Raw genomic sequence first — 9,508 nt, 5'->3', positions numbered from 1 at the left:
CATATCTTGGTACTTCACAGCTCTCAGGGGCAGAGTTTGCCATATACACATTCAGATACCCAGGGGTAGGGGTTATCAGGCCAGCAACCTCCCCCAGCTCCCTCACCCTCCCGAGATGGCACCAATATTATCTTTACCTTCCACATTCTTTGAAAGATGTTAGCCCTGGATCTCAGTCTCCTGCATCCTGTCAAGCAGAAAACAAGAAGCAGAAACAGAGCATTCACAACTACATTAAACAGATTTTAATGTTTCTGTTGGTAAGCAAAATGGGATTTCTTTTAAACCCCTCTTCAAAGAATTTACAAATTGAAAGCATCTCCTTGTTTGCTTCTAACTTGATTGATACTTTGGATTCCACACAGACAACTCAGACTTTGCACCTTTGATTTGGGTAGTGATGTGCTCAGATTCCAAAGGAGATGGTTACTGTTTCAGGTGGATTGTTCTATCAAAGAGTTTAATCATTGCCCAGCTACCTAGCAATGAAGGCTCCCTCTTGAACTCATTTTTAACAAGGTTTTATCTGGCCTGTAAAACCAGGTGCCTTGTCCCCCACCCAAGCACCTCTCAGCACCCTGAAGCCACCTAGCACACCCTAGAAAGCACAATTGACAAATCTTTAAAACCACTAATTATTCAGTGTTTCCATAGACTTTTGGCCATGGTGTCCTTTCAGTTTTACAGTCCCATCTTTCACATTTAGAACGGGTTCTTCTCAACAGCTGAAATCCTTTATTTTGACCAGTCTTGTATTTGGAACACAGTACAGTGAGTTTTTCAGGATAACTAGTACTTAAATTAAATCTATTTTTGCACTATTGCCACCTTACTGCAAAACCCCCATAACTTTACCTTTGAATAAAATAAACTCAAATTCCCCTCAGATGCATAAGAGGACTGTTACTACTTACATGTTTCTTTAAGAGCAGGTTTTTCCATTTTTTTCACTGCAGAAATTTCCTCTTCCACAACTCTGCTGTTCAGCTGTATTTAAAACTTGCAGCCAGTTCCACTGTCTCCTTAAACTCATTATCTTCATCTGGTTTTGACTTATAAATTTATATCCAATTTTCTAGAGACTCCTGGATGTTCCCAGGGATACATCAGTTTGTCAGGACAAGTCTTCACCTCTACCCAGTCCAGAAAGAGCTTTGGACTCACGTTTAGTTCTGCCTTTGCTACTCAGGACTGAGTGCCAGCTCTGATGGAATTCCTCAGAATTTTTCTCAGACTGATTGCTCTCAGCTTTGCCACAGCACCAGAGGGGTGCACCTGGGTCACCATACAGAGCATCCCACAAATGAACCATCTTTCAGTTGCCTTTCCTGTGCCATCCAAACACGTGGCTTCTGCTGCAGAGATTCAGGACTAGTCAGTCCGACACCTTTCCAAGAAGTTCTTAAGTAGAACTTCAGAAATTTAAAAAATTCTCTTTACTGACTGTCTCCAGCTATATCCAAGCTTAGCATGCTGCTTCTTGGTCACCTTGATGCACCTGTCATTTGCCTGTAGAGTTATTTCCTTTGGAAACAAGACCTTCTTTCAAAGTATCTTTTTTGACCTTTACCACCCCGTTAAGCTTCAGGCTTTTACATTTAGAAGTAGTTTATTTTGGAGCCTTCTGCCCTCTGCATGTTCTTTCTAGGAAAAAAAGTTGCAGCAACTTGCATTTGCCCTGAACACTAAAGGCTTTTTTAAAACTGATTATTATTCCAGGCTTTTTTTAGCTACCATCTGACCCTAAAAAAATCACAAGACAAAGCTTTGTCAAGGCTGCTGTGTTCCCAGTCGTTGCTCTTACACATTCTTGGCTTCTTCCTTGTTCTTTGGTTTCCCTTTCCCCACTTTTATAGCACAAGACACTCACCCACTTATCACAAATATCCAGACAAACCACTTCACCAAATGCCCTGGCTTTTGAGTATTGATTTTATCTTGGGGTGATGCATGAGACTCCACAACACAGCTTAATTAAGCAAGGCAAAAACAGGAATTTTCATTTCCACTAAGTTGTGGTTGTGAGTCAGACATTCCATTCTCCTCAGATCTAAAAAAGGAGTTTGTCAGGTCCTCAGAAGTTGTGGGAGTAAACGGCAGATGTATCCTTCCTTTAGCAATCAGAAAGGGACAGAACGGACATAGGATCTTTTGCTGGATCTCTCCCTATTCTCTAAAAAAGTGAATATGATAAATTTATACAGAGAAGCCATCTCTCAACAGAAGGGCACACAAAGAGAGTTACTGCTTCACAACCGAGTAGCAAAGGGCAGTAACTTCTTACTGAAGTTTCCCCTTTTTCATTATCCTGACATCTGCAGGACGTCCCCCACCCAGCACCTCAGTGGCATTCCTGTAATTTGCCATTGTTACCTTCTACTTGCCTCTGCCCAGAGTGACATTCCTGCCCCCAGTTCCACAGAATCTGCACTTGCCAGAGAAGAGAAATATTTGGAAACTACCCTAAGATACATGACATTTCAAAGGCAGTGTTTTATGTAGCTTGGAGAAGTAAAAATACCAGCTGCTTCTCCTAAAGCAGAAGACAAAACGAACATTTTCCTTTGAGAATTTCACCTTCAGATGCTCTTAAGGCTCTGGGAGGTGAAGCAGCCTGGTTTTTGGTAGAAAGACACAGAAAGCCTTTTCCTGACTTGAATTAATCTCACCAACGACTAAAAGAGTTTTCTGATACACCCTGCATCTTCCAAAGCATCAGCTGAGCCGTAACTACACAAATATACTTCCCCTATCTGTGAGATGGAATGTACTGACATCATCTTTCAAATAAAAAAGAAAAAGGCTTCAGCAAGAAGTTTTAATTTGCCTTTGCAGGTGGCTGGGAAGCAGGGCTGAGGCACAGTTCTGGTAGCTGTGGTCACATGCCATAGGGAACTGGTTTTGTACCTTAGGGCTTTTAAGTGATTATTTGGAGTGGAGACCTCCCAGTACCTCTGCACACCACTTACACTGTGCCATGGTACCCTCCTGATTTTGTGCCACGTCAGTGGGACAAGCTCTTACCAGAGATGAAAACACTTCAGGAAAAAAGTGCATCAGCAAAAGTTCTGGTCTGACTGTATCTTACTGCCTTGGTATGTTCAAAGGCCAACTCCAGCTTCACCAGGGAGAGAGGAGCCTGGGCTACTCCTGAGCAATCAGAACACTGTTTCCCATCACAGCTTCAGAGCCCAAATGTGGAAGGAAGAAAACTGAGCACCATTTGTAGCTGTTGTTTCTGACCCCTAGACAAGAGAATCCGAGCTCCCTGCATCACCTTCACTTGGAGGCCACATTCATTACAACCCTGACTCCAAGTGCCAGCAGAATCAGCCATCCTCACTACCCACAAGAGGTCACTGCTGTTCCAGGCAGTGATATTTTTCCCATCATCATTGTCCTGATCTCTCTGATCAAGGCAGATGCCTCCAGCAGCAGCAGGTGTCACCTTGGTCACCTTTTGCCATCCCTGGGTCATCCCCACAGCTCAGACAGGAGCTTCAAGTAGGAGCCTGGCAGAGATTGTGTAGAACCCAGTTTCATTGCACCCATAAAAAGACATGTATTGCAATAACCACAAATTTTAATTAAAAATAAAGTTATCCTAGTTTTACCAGCACCTGAGCTCTTCGTTTCCAGGAGAATGACACTATTTTTCTAAGCCATCACCTGATCCTTCAGTTCACTGCACCAGCTGAAAGGCAGCCAGGGAAGCATGGTTAAGAGAAGGCATCTGAGAGAGGCAGAAATCCTCATGTTTGTCCTTTGTTGCTTTTTTAGCATGTGACTGGAAAAACCCCCCATATTTACATTTCTAGCAGTCCTGGCACAGATTAAAGACCTAATCCTTGACTTTGTTAACCCCATCTATTCCATCTTGGATGGACAGTAATACAGATGGCTTTGATACAGTACTAATAAAAGACACCGAGGGCTGCTCAAGAGATTCCAAAATGATCACTGCCAACCCTCACAATGATTTCTCAGTAGCTGCCCCCTCCAGACAATTTCTTCAGATAGGTTTAGAAAAATAAAGAAAAAAAAAAACCAAACCCAAACCAAATCAAACACAAGGAAACATATTCCCAACCTATTTACTTAGAACACTGAGTATCCAGGCAGTCAGTTACAGAGGTGCAGACACTACAACCAAGGCTCATGCAGAGCTTTGCTTTTCAGAGATTTGAAAGGTTTCATTTGGCAAATGCTGGGGACAAGACAGCTCAGTAACAAGTACTGCTGGTTACCATCAAGCCCAATAGGAGGAACCTGCAATTCACATGCAGAGAGGGATGCTGGAAGTCCAGCACAGGAGCTCATGTCACACACAGGCTTTCTGGAACCACAGCTGCAATACACAGAGGAGAACATAAAGCCAATACAGTATTTTGGAGCTATAAAGACTATGTATTTGTTTGCCCTGACCTTCCTCATGTGGGAAACTACAAAGCAAAGTTCTGTAGTTTTAATTTCAATTTAACCCCTCTGTGGAGGAAGGTTAACACCAATAGCTCCTACTCTCCACCAGGAAACAGAGGTATTGCACAGCAAAAGCAAACTACTAAAGTAGAACCAGAGCTGCCCTCATGGTGTTACACTACCTGAAAATACCCACATAACTATTTAGTTTCACTTCATTCTAAGTGGTCTGAAATTAATAAATTGTGTAAATTCCTAATTCACCTTGATTATGCAAGACCAATTACTGTGACTTTGCTGCTGCTACTCCTAGACTAACACCCACCATTCTCCTGCTTTCCATCCCTCTGTTTTCACTCAGCTTTCAGTGTCTCAATACAAACTCTGGCACTTTAAGGGCTTCTCCAGCCTGGCTCCTTGTGATTCTCATGACACTGGAAGACACAGTCCCCTGATCTTCTCCAGCCACACCATCATCATAGGCAACCCTTCGAGTTACAAAATTTCCACTGTTAGCAAGCTCAGGAGTGGGACAGAACACCCTTAAGGCAAGCATGAGTGTGTAAAAGCCTGGCTGGAGCTGACCCTGGGATTTATGCAGCCTGCCATGGCCCCACCTCCTGTGTCCCAGGACCACAGAGCCCCTGCCGGAACAGGACACAGCTCAGCCAGCCCAGCACCTTCCCCTGCAGCAAGGAGATGCTTTGTCATTTTAAAGCAGTTTACCACTAGCATCAAAATCGAGTAGTCAGGCTGCAGAGACCACACAAGAATTCAAGCCAGCAGCTCTTAAAAAAAAGCCAGGAGACATTTTTGCAGGCAGAATGTAATTAGCTGCACTCCTGGCATCAAGCCAGAGCAAGCAATGAATTAAAGTATGCTCCAAGTGTTGTGATAGGTTTTCATTTCACATTTAAATGAGATTAATATGGGATATGCCTTCCTTCTCTGGCTGCATGGAGAAAAATAAAAGTATTAATACTCTCACCATGAAACAGAGTACACCATGAATGAAAAAATTTAGATTTAGGCTCTGATATTAAGGTCATGCAGGTCAGAAAAGTATGCAGTGGTGACACTTTGGAAAAGGGCACACAAAGAGGCACTCTTTATAGTCATCTGTTAATGCTGCTTTTTTAGCCATTCTCATTACCTGTAATAAATATGTATGGAATGCACCTCTAATATTTAGTAGTAGGAAAAAAGGGCCAAAAAGTAGGATTTCGGGGGTTGGAGATATCCACTGTGATTTGCAACAGAAAGGTCTGCCTACAGCATGCAGTTTCAATACAACTGAGACAGGAATATAAGAGCTAATAATGAGACCCTCAAGTAGGAAAAGTCATGAAGTATGGCAGCTTCCCCGGGTACTGAACTAGAAGCCTCACTGAAGTTATTTCACACAAGTTATCTGAACCAGCTGAAGTGTGAAGCAGCAAAGAGACAATTCTGCTAAAGGGTGCAACAGGAGCTCAGGAGACTATTTCATTGGCACAAGAACACTCAGCATCTATAGTCCAGAATCCAAATATGACCTTGAAAAAGGGTTGTAAAACACCAAGTCATACTCCTCACACTCCTTCTTTGAAGGCAGACATAAAACATTTGTGTTAAACCATTTACAGATTCTCTCTCCACATGTAGGTGCCCTGCAGGTCCCAGCACAGCCACTTTTGCCCAGCCATGGTCACATCCCCAGCACAGAACTCTAGAGCACACCACTTGTTGGTACTCACCAACACTGCTTTCATCATGCTTCTTTCCGAGCTACCAAAGGGCACATTTAACAGAACTATTTGACATCCAGTGCCCACATCTTTACAGAAACTACCTGGAGGGTCAGTCACTCCGAGCCATCCTGGTTTAAGCACAACTGCAAAGTTATGTACAGGAAACTCAAAGAGCAGAACATGATCTTATAACCCAAAATTCAAACTCACTGACTTTATTAACACAGGTGAAGCTGCTCAGGAATGACATTGTAAGCGAGGCAGGTCAAGCCCCACATGTTTGTCACCCCAACCACATTCCAGGCATTGCATCAGTTCCATTCAGCCACCACCCAGCTCAGACTGAGTGTGGAGTGGTGGCACTTTTGGGGAAGGACACAAAAAAGGGCACAAAAAACAAGAGGCTCTCTCTGCAGTGATCTTCATGGTGATCCCTCAACCCCCCAATGATACTTTTTAGCTACTTTTTAGCTTTCTCATTACTGAGAACACACCCTATTTCTCCACAGAAAGTGTGGAACTGATCCTCATCTTCAGCTCTAGAAAGAGGAAAACACTCTGAAATTTAAAAAGCCATAGAAAAACAGTAATTTATCAGGAAACCCAATGTACCAGCTCGAAACATCTGTCTTATGATAAATATCCTGGAAAGGCAGAGGTGAAGTTTTAGAAAATTTGCAACAGAAGGATCCCCTGCTGCCTTTGTCTTTTGAGTGCAGAATTTTTATAGGCAGTTCATGAAGTTTCACAACTCCCTGCTCCAGACACCCCAAGCTCCAGTGCAACACAGGACACCCAGGCAGCATCCCAACCTGGATCCTCATCCACCTCTCAAGCCGTGGAGATAGGAGGCAGGCCCAACAATGTGCAGCACTTCTACGGCAGTATACTTGCTGATTGCTTCCTTGACTATTGTTCACAACAACCAGCTAAGACACTGCCAAAGAAACACTCACAGCGGGCATCACCCAAGGAGGGAAGTTAGGGAAAGTTGATTTGAACTCCTCATTCACAGAAGGCAAAAGTCTGGGGACAAACAAAGAGTCAATGAAACAACAGCAGCAGGAAAAAGCTTTCAAGGGAGAAGAGCCATAAGTTGACAGTTACTTTATTCTTTATGCTTGACCAGGTTAAGGCCTCTGAAAATTACAACTATTAACAAGATAAACCCATCTGACTTGCCTACCACCCATATTTACCTCAGTGAGCTCCTCAGAATCACCCAGCACCAATCTGGCAAGACAGTGGCCTAATAAAGTGCTTCCAGGTGCTTAATAGTTTAAGACACAAACCTGCTGAAAGTCTTGGTGGGTTCACTTGACTGCCCAGCTCTGCCTTAGTTAGCTCATACTATGTTAGACAGAAAGAGAACTCACTGGGAATTCACTCCTAATTACCTGCAAAACAAACAAACAAAAAGGGACTGATACTTACCTGCACCAGAGCCATTTTACTTTCTTATTCTCCAGATCCAACAGCCTGGAATACACAAGATAAGGCGTTATCCAGCATTCCTGGACTCCTGGAAGCACAAGAACATGTGAGAAGGCAGCCTTCAGGGCATTGCAATTCCTTACCTCTTGCACCACAGCCCCAGCAGCAGGTTAGTACCCGGCAGGCCTCTTGTGCAACAATTGAGTATAAACGTAAAACATGCTGCAGGACCAGAAGCTCAGACTTCCATCAGCCTTTAAATTCTTTCAGTGGCAACACTACAGCTGTGTATTCTGAGACATCCAAGCTTCCTATTCCGCCTCCTAATGCACCAGGAATTTGGTTTGTGTTTGGATAGCAAGACAAAGCTAACAATTGTTCCTCACTCTCACCCTGTTTTGCTCTCACTGAAGCTGTATTTCAATTTAGGAGTTACAGAAACCTGCAAAGAAGGGCATGAGCACCACCTGAATGGCAAGAATTGAAAGACTGGAAAAAAAGCAGATATTAAGACCCCAAACTCCTGGCTGTCACTTGAGTCTTTAAAACAGCCAGCCTTTGGGTAGGGAATTTTTCAAAAGACATAGAATAACCCAAACCATTTTGGTTTATTGCAAGAGTTATGTGAGCTCAGTGGCCTCTTTTGTAGAGGGTGCAGGTGATGGGAAAAGTTCATGCACTGTATATAATATCTAAGGAGACTGCCAAAGGTGAAATGAAGTCCTGTAACTACAACACCAGTCAAAGCAGAGAGCAGCAATACCCACCAGACTTTGTGATAACAGAACCAGGGCTCTATTCCTTGGGTCCCAGGAGACAGCACCAGCTCCTTAATAAATCACTTCTTGACTGTAACCTTTTCACCCTAAGGAAAACCATTCCAAAACATCAAAATCAAAACTTGACATCAGAAGCCACCTTCTTGCCCTGATATTGTGTCCCACTCTGGAACCAGCTGTCTTGTTTAAACAATGACCTAACCATCCCTCCAACATTTCCCATCAGGATCAGAACAAAGCAGACTATCTCAAAGGCAATTAACAGGTCAGGGACAAGCACAGCTATAGGAGAGCAAAACAATCTGGTACAGAGGAGGAAGACACTACATCTTTCATCCTTCTCTGGGGACATATGAGACTGCAGAACTGCTGTTTTGGGAACTCTAAAACTCTCCTTTGAGCCACTAAAAATTAAGCATGACAGGGCCAGGGAAGAGATGCCTTTGGGAACAACCTTGTATCTGTGCAGCAGGATGATGATTCTACTTTTAATATTTGAAACCATTTTAGCTCCCCTCTGATGATTGCTACCTGTAAGGATTTCTAGTGCTTTAGGAAAGGAGGAAACAAATCATCTGGCTGAAACTGCTTAACACCCACAGAACATGGAATAGCAAAATCACCCTTGTATTTAAGTCTCACAGAAAGAACAGGCAAAAAAAAAAAAAATTAAAAAAAAAATAATTCCCAACACCCAAAGTAGAAAGACTGCTCCACACACATCTAATCCATTGAGTCCTGCTCCTGGCAGCCAAAGCTCTCAACAAATCTAAACAATATCTATTAAATCTGTGAAGCTTATTATGTTTTTTCATGGTACAGTCGAAGATGTCAGCTGAATGGGGACTGCTGTACAAGGCACAGTGCAGTGATACAGTAGAACACATCCCTACCCCTAAGGATTTTATTCTGCACTGACACTGACAACTGTGCTGCATGAAACAAGATACTAATTCTTCCTTCAAAATCACTGCAGATTCATCTTAGAAAAACCTCATCTCTCCCTCATATGGACAAAAACCTTCACAGTACTGAGCACAAACTAAATCTCATCACAGGCATGTATGCAGAAGCATCCTTTTCCACCCTTCCTGTTGGTGTACCTGCAGAGTACATAAAAACTACAACTGAAAGCTTTTAATTATA

The 9,508-nt window shown here is 43.0% G+C and overlaps 1 long non-coding RNA gene across 2 annotated transcripts; it reads right to left on the bottom strand.

Moving 5' to 3' along the window:
• Positions 1-6,353: 6,353 nt before the first annotated feature.
• On the bottom strand, positions 6,354-8,990 carry LOC139806899 (uncharacterized). 2 transcript variants are annotated; one of them, XR_011730389.1, is made up of 4 exons: positions 8,351-8,990; positions 7,976-8,025; positions 7,442-7,546; positions 6,354-7,175 (listed from the first exon to the last, which is right to left on the bottom strand). It is a non-coding gene; the product is annotated as an uncharacterized lncRNA (long non-coding RNA). The 2 variants fall into 2 exon arrangements; XR_011730388.1 differs by lacking the exon at positions 7,976-8,025.
• Positions 8,991-9,508: the final 518 nt, after the last annotated feature.

Source organism: Heliangelus exortis, chromosome 23 (genome assembly GCF_036169615.1).
Source record: "Heliangelus exortis chromosome 23, bHelExo1.hap1, whole genome shotgun sequence".
Taxonomy (NCBI): Eukaryota; Metazoa; Chordata; class Aves; order Apodiformes; family Trochilidae; genus Heliangelus; species Heliangelus exortis.
Note: the sequence above shows the minus strand (reverse complement) of the source record. Positions and strands in the feature narration are given on the sequence as shown.